This window comes from Ceratotherium simum, chromosome 33, assembly GCF_057802395.1.
Source record: "Ceratotherium simum simum isolate JZ-2026a chromosome 33, ASM5780239v1, whole genome shotgun sequence".
NCBI lineage: Eukaryota > Metazoa > Chordata > Mammalia > Perissodactyla > Rhinocerotidae > Ceratotherium > Ceratotherium simum.
Genome location: NC_141932.1, coordinates 6,397,143 through 6,414,163, shown reverse-complemented (window position 1 = coordinate 6,414,163; position 17,021 = coordinate 6,397,143). Strand labels below are relative to the sequence as shown.

The 17,021-nt window shown below is 39.5% G+C and overlaps 1 pseudogene; it reads right to left on the bottom strand.

Moving 5' to 3' along the window:
* Positions 1 to 7,044: 7,044 nt before the first annotated feature.
* LOC147912732 (putative killer cell immunoglobulin-like receptor-like protein KIR3DX1) lies at positions 7,045 to 14,409 on the bottom strand (annotated as a pseudogene).
* Between the last annotated feature and the right edge of the window lie 2,612 nt (positions 14,410 to 17,021).

Genomic DNA, 17,021 nt, shown 5'->3' with positions numbered 1-17,021 from the left:
AAACTTTTCCATTAAGTGTTGTAAATAGAGTTCTATAACATTTATATATATTTGTAAAACTCGCAATTTTTATAATATGCACACACCTATGTACCCACGTGCATAGTTGTTACAAATGAAAAAAATATAAACTTTGAATCTTACTATTTTGTTCCCACATTCATAGTGCTGACACATATATTGATTTTTGTAGCCCCATTTCATCCTTTTGGATTTCAGTATACTATTCCTTGCATGACTGCATCAACATAGACTCATCCATTCTTCTTTTTATGGGCAATTTTGTTGTTTCTAGGTTTTCCTTGTTATGACCCACATCTTTCTGATGATTTCTGTATTTAATACCTTGTATGTATATACAGGATTAATTGACATATGTTGCTAGAAGTGAAATTATTGGGTTTTAGAGCAAGTTGATGTTCAGCTTTAATAGATAGTGCAAAATACTTCCAACACGACCAAAAGTCGCCAGGAGAACAATGTTTATCAATTTTATTGCTTTTTGCAAGAAACAATCTTTTGATTTTATACATCTTTCTCTGTCATGTCTGTATGTATGCATGCATGTGTATGTGTATGTATGTATTTTTGCTTATTGTCATTTATTTATTTACTTCAACTTAATTTGGAATTCATTTACTCTTTTTAAAAATGTCTTAAAGTGAGATTCAGATCTTTATTTAAACCTTTTTCATCTCAACACAAACATTTGAAGCTTAATGTCCAGTAAAGCACTGTTTTATCTGGATCACACATCATTTAATATGGCAAGTGTTCATTTTCATTAAGTATGAAATATTTTCTACTCTCTTTTGCAATGTTTTTCTTTAATGCATTGGTTATTTAGATGTGTGTTCATTAATTTCCAAATATCTGATGACTTTTCAGCTATCTCTTGGTCATATATTTCTACTTTAATTCATCTGTTGCTGTAAATCATATTCTCTATGATTCAATATTTTAAAATTGATCTTCCAAGGGAACTAGAAAGGACTGTGGATTAGGACATTTTGAGGTGGAAGGTTTTCTAAATGTCAGTTAGGTAAAAATGCTTGAATTGTTTTTCACGTCTTTTATATCCTTACTGATTTTCTCCCTGCTTGGTCTCTCAACATGCTAGAGGGGAGTGCTGATATCTCTAGCTGTAATTTGGATGTGATCAATTCGGCTTTCAATTATGTCTTTGTTTTAATGTATTTTCAGGTTCCAAATTCAGGTCTATATGCATTTAAAATGGTTGTGTCCTCTTTTTTGAATCTGCCTCCATCATTATGAAGCACTACTTTTCATAGTTCCATTTTTCTTGGTTTTAGAGTTTGTATGGATAAAATCTTCCATTCTTTTAGTTTTAAACGTTTTTTTGAGGTATACATTACATATCATAAGCTTAATCTGTTTTGCAAATACAGGTCACTGACTGTCAGTATTGTATTAGAGTTGGGCATCATCACCACAACCTAATGTCCTTCGTTTACACTTTACTTATCAACCTCTTCTTAATTAAAGTAGACTTCATGCAGACAGCACGTGGTTGGGTGTTGATAAAAGGTATTTCACAATTTCACACATATTTACTCCTCTGGAATTTTTTTTGAAATTCAAGTTTCCAACTAGTATCATCAATCTTCTGCCTCAATAAGTTAATTTAATATTTATTGTAGAACAAAGCTTCTAGGGACAATTTTCTTAATCTTTACTTGACCGAAAATTTTTAACTTCATCTTTATTGTTGAAACCTCTTTCTGGGATTACAGAACTCTCAGTTGAAATATTTTCTTTCAGTAATTTAAAAATGTTGATCCATTGACTTCCAACTTCCACGGTTTCCAATGGAAAGTATGCTATAATTCTTAGTTTCTTACTTTTTATATAAAGTGATTTCCCCTCATCTTTGGCTGCTTTTAAGATCTTCTCATTGTCATTATTTTTGAGCCTTTTGAGTGAGATTTATTTTTGGTAGTGTTCTTTGTGTTTTTACTTCTTAGGGGTCACCGAGAAACTGCATAAGTTAGTTTATATTTGTTATCAAATATAAAGAAATTTGGGTCATTATATTTTCAGATATGTTTCTGACCTCTCCTCTTATCATTTTACACATATGCAACATCAATTCAATTACACATATATAACGCCACATACCGACAGCCCATATGTCACTGTGCCTCTGTTCATTTGTTCCAATACTTTTTCCTATCTGTCTTTCATTTTGGAGAGCTTCTATTGCTATATTTTCAAGTTTACTAAACATTTATTATGCAATATCTAACCTACTATTAATGTGATACACCGAATTATTTTGTTTTTTCATTTTTAATATCATTTCCATAGAATTTCCTAATTGTTTCTTTATGTTTTAAAAATTTCTTTTGAAACATTATGTTGTATTTTCTCCTTAATGTTGAAAAATATTTAGAGTATCTACAATAAAATTTCTGTATTGAAATTGCCAGTTTCATGATTTTTTTTAATTTATGGATTTTCTCGTATTGTATAATCTTTCTCCTGCATATGTACACATTTCCAAGTTTCTTCAACTTCCAGCAATTTTTTATTGGAATGGAAACATTATGAATTTTGTGTTATTGAGTACTAGATTTTGATGTCTTCTAAAGAGTGTCACATACTTCTGGTATGCAGTCAGATACCCTGCAGAGCAGCCTCAGTTATTGGAAGTCTTTGGATTTCTGAGTCCCAAATATTCTTTCCCAGACATGTGGAGTTTCATTCCATGCTTGTGTGGCTTAGTATTTGGAAACAGACTCAATTGGAACCTTATGCAGATATCTAGAAGCTCCTCCTCCAGTGTTATTGGTTATAAAATTCTATATTCTTAAGCTGTCCTGAACTCTGAGCTCCATCTCCTCTACACAGGAGACCACTATATCGTGTTTGAGATTCTCTTCCTACACTGTAAACTGGAACTGCATCCAGCCAGGTAACCTGTACTCACTTCATTTGTCTTCATTCTCTGAGTTTCATACTTGTGTCCTGGCAGTTGTCCTATGTACAAAACTCAGAGCTTCAGGGACAGGCTCAGGGTGGGAAGTAAAGATTTCTCTGGTCCTCATTCAACATAAATTTTAGGCAGTACCTACTTGCCTGTGCCTTGAGGGTAGGGCTCACTCAGTGTTTCTGTCCCTCTTCCCCATGGCAGCTGAACTCAACATTGTGCATTTGGTTGTTTTGGGGCAAGAAATTCCTATTCCTCAGTCAGAAGTCACAAATCTCTAATGGCATTTGTGTAGGATCCTGTGTCCTACACTCCCCCTAGAGGAAGAGAGATTTTAAAAATTTACCCTTCTTCCAGCCACAATGGATCAGTATTTGGGACCTGAGGTCAACAGTGTTTGCTGACCCTTCTCCAGTGGATTAGGGCTTTTGCTAGAAGGTGAGAAAAGGATCTGGGTAGGCAATGAAGTTTCAGGTCATACATAGTGACAGCTTATCGTGTTGGCCCCATCAGACCTCCATTCAATTCAGTTGTATGGTATCTGAAAAATCAAGATGGATTGTAGCAGGTACTGCTGAACCACCACAAACTTAACTAGATTTCTAAATATGGTTATTGTTATGTGTGGATATCTTTAAAAAGGTATTTATTGGGTCTACATATTAGAACACAATTTTATTTTGGTCATTGATTTGGTGAATACATTATTCCCAAAATACATCAGAAAGAGTGATCAGAAATATCTACATTCACTTGAGAAAGACAACAATACACATGCACCATCATGCCCAGAGCTTTCCTGACCCCCAGTCCTCTGTTACAGTACAGTCTGAAGGGACCACGATCATCCTGGTATTCTATAGACCATTACTCTGGTCCATTCTCCTGATAACATGATTTTAATTGGACTTGAGGAGCAGGGAGTAGCAAGTTCTCTGAATCTTGCAATGAGACATACATGCAGCAGATTGTAGAATTTTAACATGACTATAAATATTTTATAACCTAGAATGTCCGTGAAACTTATAGGGGTCTTGCTTGATTCACGGAAGTATCCCCTACTAGGTAACAGAAAACATGTTAGTTCTTGCATGTGCCACAAAATAATAGGTAGAATGCTGTATTATTTGGATTTGGGGCTTGGAGACAGCAAATGATGCACAGAGAAATATTTATCTCCTACATTTATCTGTTAATGTCAGCCAGATTTTGTCTTTACCTACAAGATAATAGGTGTATATGGGGCTCATTATGGAATACCCAAGATGGCAGATACAGTCTATGCATGGGACCTAAGAGCATGAATGTCTCCTTGTCTTAACTTCAGCTGCTGTCGAAAATCCAAGTTAAATAACAGTAGACTGATTCAAAGCCCTTGAAACAGTGCCAGCCATCAAGGAGACAAACTAGCCACTGGGTGAATGTTGATGACATCAGCCCCATTCCATGGTTGAACAGTGATTTATTTTGATCAAGATTGACACGTGATCCAGGTATGTGTTTGCCTTTCTTGTTGGCATGACCTCATCCAAAACTACTATCTGTGAATTCATTGCCTCATACTGGAGTACCCACTTTACAGCAAAGGAGCTGCATAAATGTTTATATTGTCAAGGAATTCACCAGCCTTATTACATATACAGGAGTAACTAAGAGATGCCAGCCTGATAGAATTTGCAATGGCCTCTTAGTAGTAGAGGTAAGATGCCAGCATGGAGATTACACCCTGCAGGGCAACATGTTTTTTCTAGGAGTTTTATGGTTTCAGGCCTTAAATTCAAGTCTTTAATCCATTTTGAGTTAATTTTTGTATATGGTGTAAGATAATGATCTACTGTCATTCTTTGCAAGTGGCTGTCCAGTTTTCCCAACACCATTTATTGAAGAGACTTTCCTTTCTCCATTGAATTTTCTTGGCTCCTTTGTCAAAAATTAGCTATTCATAAATGTGTAGGTTTATTTCTGGGCTCTCAGTTCTTTCCCATTGATTTGTGTTTCCGTTTTTGTGGCAGTACCATGCTGTTTTGGTTACTATAGCTTTGTAGTATATTTTGAAATCACGAAGTGTGATACCTCTAGCTTTGTTATTTTTTCTCCAGATTGCTTTGGCAATTCAGGGTCTTTTATTGTTCCATATAAATTTTAGGATTCTTTGTTCTATTTCCATGAAGAATGTCATTGGGATTGCATTGAATCTGTAGACTGCTTTAGGTAGTATGGACATTTTAGCTATGTTAATTCTTCCAATCCACGAACTTGGAATATCTTTGCATTTCCTTGTGTCTTCTTCAATTTCTTTCAATAATTTCCTGTAGTTTTCAGTGTATAAGTCTTTCACCTCCTTGGTTAAATTTATTCCTCGGTATTTTATTCTTTTTGTTTGATTGTAAATGGGATTGTATTGTTGATTTCTCTTTCTGCTAGTTCATTGATAGTGTAGAAATGCAACTGAGTTTTGTATGTTGATTTCGTACTTAGAAACTTTATTGTAATTGTTAATTACTTCTAGTAGTTTTTTTGTGTATTCCTTAGAGTTTTCTATACATGAAATTATGTCATCTGCAAATAGTGACAGTTTTACTTCTTTGTTTCCAATTTGGATAACTTTTATTTTTTTTCTTGACTAATTACTCTGGCTAGGACTTCTAATACTATGTTGAATAAGAGTGGTGAGAGTGGGCATCCTTGTCTTGTTTTTTTTCCTCAGAGGGATAGCTTTCAATTTTTCACCATTGAGTATGATGATGGCTGTGGATTTGTCATATATGGCCTTTATTATGTTGAGGTACTTTCCTTCTATATTGATTTTATTGAGAGTTTTTATCATAAGTGAATGCTGAATCTTGTCATAGAGCCTTCTTTTGATTCACGAAGGAATTTCAGCTAAAACTACCAAAGTCTGAAATTTCATATGTTGGTCTTCCTAATCTTCTGGAAGTCTAATAGTGTAGGTAACTATTCAGTGTATCTGAATAAATGACTTCGTAAATAATACTGATTAGGAGAACACAGGCTTCAAAAGTCTTTTAAATTTATTATATACACATAAGTATTTTAATATATCATACGAGATATCTATATCTATATCTATATCTATATCTATATCTATATCTATATCTATATCTCTATATCTATATCTATATCTATCTATATCTAATCTATCTATATCTATCTATCTATATCTATCTATCTATCTATTTATCTACGATTAGGAAGACCAACATATGAAGTTTCTGGGTGTGGAAGTTTTATCTGAATTCCCTTAAAGAATCAAAAGAGAGTTTTCTCTTTCTATTTTTTGACAATGTTGAACTAGCTTAAATTTAAGTCCAAAAATCATGATTTGACTGGAGATACAAAGAGATAACATACCAAAAAATAGAAAGGAGGCTGGAGCCTAAAAACAAGAAAAAATAAGACTATTTTAATAATGGCCTAAGAAGGAAAATATGATGATAAATATATAAGAATTCAACAATCTATCCACCAGTTCATTGATAAAAATAGTGATATTTAATACCTGGATTTTTCAAAATTATTTGTTCCAATTGTGGAACTTTTACGTTAAAAGATCTATGTTTCTAAAGATTTAATCAAACTGAGTAATGGAGGATTTTACACTCATTTTAATGAGTCAACTTTATGGTTTTCTCTGTGATGATAACTGTAGATGTTACAGAAAGCAAAATTTTAAATTTGTACAATTTTTGAGGCTTGAGTCCGTGTATATAGAATGTAGACCCCAAAGAGCCCTATATGGAAAATGTGAGGAGAAAGGCCAAGGGAAGAAGAAGAAGGAGAAGGAATAGGAGGAGCAGGAAGAGGAGGGGAAGAAGAAGAAGAAGTCATACACATTTGGAGAAACATAACATGTAATTAGAAGAAGGGAGGAGATAAAAAGTCCAAGGTCCAGCAAGGAACTGAAAATAATCTTGTGTGTGTCATCCATCAGTGGAAACCAGGTTGTCACTGCTTCTTTCCCTCATGTCCTCCTAGTAGATCTCTTGGTTTGCAGGAAGTGAGGTCCATTCTGCCAGATCCCTCCATTCACTCAGCCAGGTTCAATCAAATTCTCAGTTTCCAACTGTGGCCTATCACGGCTTCACCAGGCCTTGACCAGCATTGCCAACAGAGCCAGGAAGATCAGCCCCACCACACTCATCCTGATGGAATTCCCCACAGTGCAATCCTGGAGAATAGGGGCTGGGGAGAATCAGAGATCTTTACATGTAAGCCAGGCCCATGCCTCCCCAGGAGCTCTGAAATGGAGCCCGTTTCCCTTCCCTTCTTGCCCAAATTCTTTCTGTCCAGATCGCATCTCATTGTCCTTACATCATCATGGACACCTTAAGCAGGTCCATGGTTGAGGGACTCTGTCATTTACTGCTCTGTCATCATAGGAAGTTATCTTTGAACTTTCCTGATATTTTGCTAACAAGCATCCTTCAATATATCTGCATATGCCAAAATGTTCAGGAACCCTCATCCTTCCTCATACACCTACTTTACCCACACAGCCAGGTGTATACTCCTTTCTGACACCCTGGAGTGTGAGCCCTCTTGTTTTTGGTTTAGAAGCAGATGAGGAGGGGAAATTCAGAATGTCTGAGATGGGACTTTTGACTTGTATTTCCTGCTCACTGAACCGAATGTCACTTTTTCATTTGTGACATGGAATGCAACAGTCCATGTCCCTCTCTACAGTTGGGGGATGCATCGGGACCATGATACTCAATCTTAGTCCATCTCCCTTGTTACTGTTCAGGACCCCTCTTTCTGCCACTCCAAAGAAATGAGATGAAAGCAAACCCATGCTCCAGAGTTAAGGTATTTGGATATCCCAAAAGCTCAGGAATTTTTCCTATCTCATGACATTCAAAAGAGTGAAATTTGTACTATCTCACTAACGATGGAAGGATCGAGTCTCAGACTGAAGGAAGAGTCAAATCCTACCCGTGGAAACCTGAAGAAACCCCTCCTTGTGAGTTCCTAAACCAGGTGTTCCTCCTCCCCATGACCTGGGGGTGTTGCTGTCTTACCAGTCTTGGATCCTGGCTTGCTAATTGAGGAGATGGTGCTCCCAGGAGCCCCTGGAACTAGAAACACGGAAAGGGTGAGGAGTTGGGATCAAATAGTAGTCACAGCTCAGCTCTTCTTCCTGAGCTCCGCTCCACAAAACCTCTTGCTTATTTTCCTTGTTCCAAATAATCAGAATTTGAGCCTGCCTTGAAAAGATGATGTCATTGAAATTTATTTTCTCATGGGTGTGTCTGCATTGCCACCTGGCAGGCTGAGAGACTGTATATCGTTCCGCAAACTCAGGAATCATGTTGTGAACTCTCCCATTGCTCCTTGCTCTCAGCTCACCTGTATCACCTGGGGATAGGGTCCCCAGTTACTAGGGAGCTATGAGCATATGACCAGGTGATGATGTGGGATCCCTCTATCTCCTGGGAGTCAAGAAAACAGTCACTCTGTTGACTGTCACCTGGATAGGACACCTAGTCATCACTTCAGTAACTCAGGGCCCAAACCAACAACATATACACCCAGACACTGTACTGTAATTTCCTCTATGACAATACCCTGAAAGATAGCACCCTCCCCAGGATTAAAGTTGTAGAGAGGGAGTGAGGGAGACCTAGGGATGGAAGATGCCTGTAATACCCGAAGTATGAGTTTCCGCCTAGTGAAACAGAGGCTCAGAGGGAAATGAGTATGTTCAAGATCACACAGCTGGAAATTACTTCAAGTAGGTTCTTAAATCTCCCTGCTAATGAGTCTACCTCTGAGTGTACCCTGAATACACCTACTCGGTTCCTTGTCTACCACCATCATGTCTAAGCCACCACGATTTTTCCCCACAAGGACTGTCATAGCCTTGTACCAGGCCCATGGCTTCCTTTCATTCTCCCTAAATCAATTCTTTTCAATTATGCCAATGTGTTATTTCTAAAATAGAATGCAGATCATGACACATTTATGATCAAAAATTGTGAGTGGCTTTCCATCTCAGTCAGAACAAAATCCAAGCTCTTTCCAATTGCTAATGAACATTTGCATAATTCAGATCCTGTCTACCTCTCTCAACTCGGCCTCCCCTACCACACATCAGCAACACTGCTCAGGTTGGATGCATAGTGCTCATGGATATATCTGTTGATACTCTCTCTCAACCAATCTTGTCAAGACAGACTCTGTCATTAATGTAGCTCCTTAAATGTCACCTCCTCTGTGGGAACTCATCCACTCTAAGTTATCCACTTAAGCTTTCTCTATAACGTGAGCCTATTTTACTTCTCTGTCAAGTGATACTACTGTAGTTTTATACAGAACACTTTCATTACTTGTTAAGCATTTATTTTACCTTTCCCATTCCTTTACTCAACATTGGAATGTGATTATCATGAGGACAAGGGCTTCCTCCTTCTTAGCTGTTGTGTATTTAACTCATAGAACTTTACTAGTGGACAACAAATAGTCCCGGTGCTGCCTTCTGTCCCTCCCATCCCCCATCACCACCATCCCCACAGACCCTGATGGAGGGAGGATAAGCATCACTCCTGGGCAGCAGGTCAGGATCACTAGGACCCTTTCCTCCCTTTTGGAAGGGGCCTCGATCTCAGAACATGAGAGGCTAAATGCCCCGTCTGATTCCCATGCTGATGAGTCTCAAATGCTGATGGAGAATCTGGAGATCAGAGAGGGAGGGTGACTAGCCCAAGGTCGGAGTTGGGAGGTGGCAGAACTAACATTCACACAGAAGCCCTCTGTCTCCTCAGGGATTCATCGATTAAATTGAGGCTTCCTTGTTCACCTTCTGTGGTGCTTGGTCTTGTGAGTGATGGGCGGGTACTTTCAGGAGATCCTAGGGAAAATGACAGACAAGGGTGAGCCAGTGTCCTTCCTCGCCCACTGAAGTAGGACCATTCCTCTAGAAGATTGGTCCCCTGCCTACCCCTCGCTATGCCATCCTCCTAAGGACTGATGGTGGTCCTGGGACCCCTCCCCTAGAATCCCTCTGGGGACAACTCCCTCCCTGAAATGTGAAGTGTAGAGGGGAGTAGGAGATGTCTGGTGAGCAAAGAGTTCTATATTCAAGAAACACTATCTCCCCTGCAGACAAGAGGTGCCCGTTCAACTCCTGGAAATCACCCAGGTGAGGTTATCAGCAGATTATGGGAAATAGATAACAGTGAGGGTCTGATGTAACTTCTGATCTGCCCAAACGAGGTTTGGCCTCACCCTCTCCTGGTTCTGCCCTGACCCCTTTCTCCATCTGCCTGGATACATAAGACCCCAAGGAGGACCTCAAACAAGACATGGAGAAGGGTTTTGTAGGGATCCTGTTTGCCTCCATCCATGAGAGAAGCTGGGACATCCTAGAGTGTTACATGTGTTCATTTTTTATGAAACCATTTCTGAGTGTTTGTCTCTCTCTCCAGAAGCCCTGGCCTCGCCCATAACCATCCTCCATTACTTTTAGATATGGCTTTAGGATTTAGTCTGTGCCTGTAATAACAGCATCTATGAGTGGAAGGAAGAGTTGGAGAAAAATTTTCTTGTACAGACCTGGTAGAAAAAGTGACTTTAATTTTAGAGTGTACACCTTACTCAATTATCTTTGAGCACGAACGGGGGATTTTTTTTGTGTGTGTGAGGAATATCAGTCCTGAGCTAACATCCATGCCAATACTCCTCTTTTTGCTGAGGAAGACTGGCCCTGAGCTAACATCAGTGCCAATATTCCTCCACTTTATGTGGGATGCTGCCACAGCATGGCCTGACAGGCGGTGCATCACTGCGCACCCGGGATCTGAACCTGGGCCACCAGTGGTGGAGCATGCGCACTTAATAGCTACACCACAGGGCTGGCCCCTAGAGGATTTTTTTTTTCATTGTAGTGAGTCACTCCGGCCCCTCTTCCTATGGCTCTCTGCTTCTCTATTTTGTTTTTGTACCTCTGACCAAGTGAGTGGGTGTGTACATGTGTGTCCTTCCTGCCTCTGCACTGCCTTGATCCTCTTACTTTCTGCCTGTGCCTTCATGGGGCACTGTTCCTCAAAGCCATGGGAGATGTAGGGTCCTCCTGAAACATGGAAATAAGTAGTCACGTTGGAAATGCTCAGAAAACATGACACTTTGCAGGAATTATGAGACTGTGGGTCTCTCTATTTCCCAATCCCTTGTAGCAGAATGTGCCAAAATCTCCATAGGATCTGCAAGAACCTCACAGGCTGATACTGCAGGGACTGGCTAGTGTGTCCCTGCACCCCAAGGTGTTGGAAGGGACCACAGGTTGGTGACTGTTAGAAGTGATCACTCCTCCCTCTTTGTGCAAATGTACGTGTTAAACCACATTGCTGATCAACTCGTCAGTGTACTTATCTCTGTTCACATATTTCACAGGTCTGGCTGCAGCAATATCTAGTGTGTCATTCTCATGGCAAGGGAAGGGGCTGGGGAGTTAAAGTAGGAACCAGCTCCCAACTGTCACTTGGTGCCTAAGATGGGGATGCCCCTCATCTTTGTGCCAGGGCATCCTTCTCCATCCTTGTTTTTTATTCTTTCTCTTCTGTTCTGTCACTGGCTATGTTTTCTCTTTAGCTTATAGTAAGTACTGTCTTTCTTCTCTTTACTCTTCTATATTCTCTCTCCTGAGGTTTTTAGTACCTCTATGTGTCTGTCTGTCTCTCCCTGTACTCACATTGTACTTAACACCACATCACCCTTGAGGCTCCAGGGCACAAAGAGAACAGGGGCTGTGCCAGGCACACTCACTTGTGATCACTATGTCCAGGGGGTCACTGGGAGCTGACCACTCATCAGGAGAGTACCTAAGAGAGCCATAGCATCTGTAGGTCCAGCATGGGCAGATGTCATAGGGCCCATGGAGAAATGAGCTTGGATGTGCCCATCAGGAAGGTCCTCTACAAAGTGCTGAGAATGCCGTGTGTCCCCTCCTTGAGAAGGATAAACGTGTCAAACGCCAGTTCTGAGTGACAGCGCAGGGTCACAGTCCCTCCTGCGTGAACAAGGGACCCTGGGTGGGCTGAGACCGAAGAGCTTTGTGAACACACCTAGGAAGAAAGAGAGTGTGAGTTTCCATGTGCATCCTCCGTGCCCTTCTCCTGACAGTTTCAGAGTGATTTCAACCTCCCTCAAGCCCAAAGCTGTCTCAATTCCTTCCCATGCCTTTCTTACTGCATTTTCTCTGAGCCTCATTCTCCATCATCTGGCTCATGACTTTTATAGCCTGGGTCTCACTGCCTCATCTCCATCTGCTTTTCTGTCTTCCTTGGGTAAAGGCCCCCAACGTCCTCTGTGTTGGTTTTCTGCTCTGTAACCACTCTTAGATCCACTCTAAGTCTATACCCTCTCCAATCTATGTAGTGGTGGGTGGGGGTGATCCTACAGGATGCATTGTCAGGCCCCTTTCAGAGTCTGCACCACTCCTAGAATGAAGGGGATGACTATTTTCAGATTGGGGAAGGAGGAGAAAATGGGAGGGGATATTTCTCAATCCATGCCCACCCCACGCCTCTGGAGATGTCTACTGAGCGGACCATGTCTTACCCGAGGATCCTGCTCCTTCAAGACAGGGTTATAATTTCCCTAGCAGGATGCTGATGCTGGGATCAGGTTACATTGCTCCTCCCTGGGTCCTTCCTGCTGGCAGGTGGTAGCAGCATCCTGCTTCCTAATCCCTAGGTTGGCTCTCCTGCTTATTGGCTCTTCCTCCTTCACCTGGGCACCCCATTCCCTATAGTAAACACCCTGTCATTGCGTTCTCAGAGCAGATTCTTATTCCATGATGATGTCCTGACTAGGGATCCTATGATAACTCTTGGGCTCCACTGGGATCTGGACTCTGAGTAGGGCCGTCTGCACAGTGGGCTGGGCTGGACTTTTACCTGTGACCACGATCCTCAAGGGGTCACTGTGTGCTGACCACATAGGGCTGTGGCTGTAAGATCCAGGACATCTGTAGGACCCAGCACGTGCTGAGGTCACAAGGCTTATGGTGAAGTTGTTCTTGAAAAGACCTCTCTGGAGCTCAGTGACATGGGTCACATCTATTTTGAATATTTTCGACATGACAAACGAAAAATGAGAATAACACTGCAGAGTCACATTCCCTCCTAGGGGAACCATACAGCTTGGCCAGGCTGACAGGGAGCGCTTGTTGTGCCCACCTGGGAGAGAAGGAGGCACAGCTTTAGAGAGGAAAATGGGAGCCACCACCTCCCCTCACTGCCCTCAGGGGGTTTTGCCTCCTCTACACTTCACTTCATGCATTTTGTAAGTCATAGTTATTATTCAATTTTAATAAGAAATATTCCCTTCCCAAACTAATATATAAATATTAACATTATAAAACTCTTTGTAGATGGAATATCCAATGTGTTTCCCACTAACAATTTTTAGGGCTCTTAACAGTTACAAATTCTCTCCTCTGTAAATAAAAAAAGACAGTAAACTAGAAATTTTGTTTCATTTGCCCCCAGCTTTATTGGTGTATAATTGACAAATAGGAATTATATATATTTAAGATGTAATTGGGATGTTTTTTAAAAAATTATTTTATTGAGGTCATATTGACTTAACATTGCGTTCATTTCAGGTGTACATCGTTATACTTCATTTTCTGCATAGACAGCATTGTGTTAATCACCAATAGCCTAGTGTTTATCTGTCACCATACATATGTGCCCCTTTACCCCTTCTCCCTACCCCCACTCCCGTCCCCTCTGGTAACTACTAATCTGTTCTCCCTATCTACGTGTTTGTTTGTTTATCTTCCACATATGAGTTAAATCATGTGGTATTTGTCTTTCTGTGTTTGACATATTCTGCTTAGCATAATACCCTCACTGCCCATCCATCTTTTTGTAAATGGGAGGATTTTGTCTTTTTTATGGCTGACTAGTATTCCATTGTATATGTATGCCACATCTTCTTTATCCATTCATCTGTTGATGGGCACTTAGGTTGCTTCCACATCTTGGCTATTGTTAATAATGTTGCAGTGAACATAGGGGTGTATAAATCTTTTTGAATTGTTGGTTTCACGTTCTTTGGATAAATGCCCAGTAGTGGGATAACTAGATCACATGGTATTTCTATTTTTAATTTTTTGAGAAATCTCCATACTGTTTTCCATAGTGGCTGCACCAGTTTGCATTCCCACCAGCCAGTGTATGAGTGTTCCCTTTTCTCCGCATCCACTCCAATACATGTTAATTCTTGTCTTGTTAATTATAGCCACTCTGACAGGTGTGAGGTGATATCTCATTGTAGCTTTGATTTGCATTTCCCTAACAATTAGTGATGTTGAACATCTTTTCATGTGCCTGTTGGCCATCTGCATATCTTCTTTGGAAAATTGTCTGTGGAGATCCTTTGCCCATTTTTGAGCAGGTTGTTTGGTTTTTTTGTTGTAATTTGTCACCAGACATGGACCCTAACCCACATCTCTTGTCCTGCCTAAACTCTGACCTTTGTGTTTAACCTAAGTCTCTTGTCTTCTTGAAAGGTGCAAGTGTTCCTTTATCTAACACCTTGGGGCTTTGAGCTTATGTGGTTCTCAGTCATGTTCAAGGAAGAAGCTGTAAGCGACAACCGTCCTGGACTCAGCTGCTCCCAACTGGACCAGACTGGCCCAGACTGCAACCGCAAGACTGACACCTGCACAGATAGGCAAAGAGATGTTCTAAAGTAACCTGCCCTCATTAACATCATAAATTACCCTCCTCTGGGAGGGGCAAAGCATGTGAGGTATGTAGAAGTATGGTTTAAAACCAACATATGCAAGTTTATGCCCACCTCTACATGTGATGATGAAACTTCCCCTTCGAATATTCATTTTATACCCCAAATAAAGGTACCCACCTCCCCATGCTCGGGGGGGCCACAGTTTTGTGAAATTATTCCCTATGGTCTCCATTTTTCTTTGATGCATGATGCAAATAAAAATTCTACTTTGTGAATCAACTATTTTTGGTGCAGTTTGATTTAATTCCCAAGAAGGGATCCCCGTTTGGTCTGGTAACATTATGAGTTCTTTATATATTTTGGAAATTAACCCCTTGTCAGGTACATGATTTGCAAATATTTCCTCCCAGTTGGTGGGTTGTCTTTTCATTTAGTTGATGGTTTTCTTTGCTGTGCAGAAGCTTTTCAGTCTAATGTAATCCCATTTGTTTATTTTTCCTTTTGTTTCTCTTGCCTGAGTAGACATGGTATTCAAAACGATGCTGCTAAGATCAATGTCAAATAATGTACTGCCTGTAATTTCTTCTAGGAGTTTTATAGTTTCAGGTCTTACATTCAAGTCTTTAATCCATTTTGAATTAATTTTTGTGTATTCTGTACGACAATGGTCTACTTTCATTCTTTTGCTTGTGGCTTTCCAGTTTTCCCAGCTCCATTTATTTCTTTATTTTTTTGGTTTTCAGTAATTTTATTGAGATCGTAATGGTTTATAACAATGTGTAATTTCGGGTGCACATTATAATTTATAAATTTCTGAATAGAATTCATTGTGCTTACCACCAGTAGTCTAACTTTTGTCCATCACTGTACATATGTGCCCCTTTACTCCTTTTGCCCGCCCCCAGCCCCCTTCCCTTCTTGTAACCACTAATCTGTTCTTTTTATTCATGTGTTTATCTTCCACATGTGAGTGAAATCATGCAGTATTTGCCTTTCTCTGTCTGGCTTATTTCACTTAACGTCATACCCTCAAGGACTATCTATGTTGTTGCAAATGGGACAATTTTGTCTTTTTTATGGCTGAGTAGTATTCCATTGTATACATATTTACCACATTTTCTTTATCCATTCCTCCACAGAAGGGCACTTGTGTTGCTTCCATGTCTTGGCTATTGTAAATAATGCTGCAATGAGCATAGTGGTGCATAAATCTCTTTAGATTGTTTTTTTCCAGTTCTTTGGATAAATACCCAGTAGTGGGATAGCTGGGTTGTATGATATTTCTATTTTTAATAGACATTGTAATGCATTCAGCTTTTTTCTGTTTTCTTAGGATTGCCCTGGCTATTCAAGGTCTTTTGTTGTTTCATATAAATTTTAGGATTCTTTGTTCTATTTCTGTGAAGAATGTCAGTGGTACTCTGATTGGGATTGCACTGAACCTCTAGAGTCCTTTGGGTAATATAAACATTTAAACTATGTTTATTCTTCCAATCCATGAACATGGACTATCGTTCCATTTCTTTATGTCTTCTTCCATTTCTTTCAATAATGTCTTATAGTTTTCAGTGTATTGGTTTTTACTTCCTTGGTTAAATTTATTCCTAGGTATTTCATTCTTTTGGTTATGATTGTAAATGGGATTGTATTCTTGATTTCTCTTCCTGCTAGTTCATTATGTATGGAAATGCAACTGATTTTTTATGTTTATTTTGTACCCTGCACGTTTACTCTATTTGTTGTTTGTTTCCAATAGTTTTTCAGTGGATTCCTTAGGGTTTTCTAAATATAGAATCATGTCATCAACAAACGTTGATTGACTGATTTGCAGATTTTGAACCAGCTTTGCACCCCTGCAATAAATCCCACTTGATTATGACACATGATCCTTTTAACGTATTGTTTTCAAATTGCTAGTATTTTGTTGAGGATTTTTGAGTCTATGTTCATCAATGATATTGGCCTGTAATTTCCCTTTTTTCTGTTGTCCTTGTCTGGTTTTGGTATTGGGTCAATGTTGGCTTTGTAAAATGAGTCAGGAAGCATCTCCTCCTCTTCAATTTTTCAGAAGACTTTTAGAAGGATAGATATTAAATTTTCTTCAAAGTTTTGGTAGAGTTCACCAGAGAAGCTGTCTGGTCTTGGACTTTTGTTTTTTGGGAAGGTTTTTGATTACTGTTTCAATCTCTTTACATGTGATTGGTCCATTCAGATTCTCTATTTCTTCTTGATTCAGTTTTGGGAGACTGTATGATTCCAAGGAATATATCCATTTTTCTAGGTTATCTAATATGTTTCTAATTCGCTGGTGTATAACTTTTCATAGTATTTTCCTATAATCCTTTGTATTTCTGTG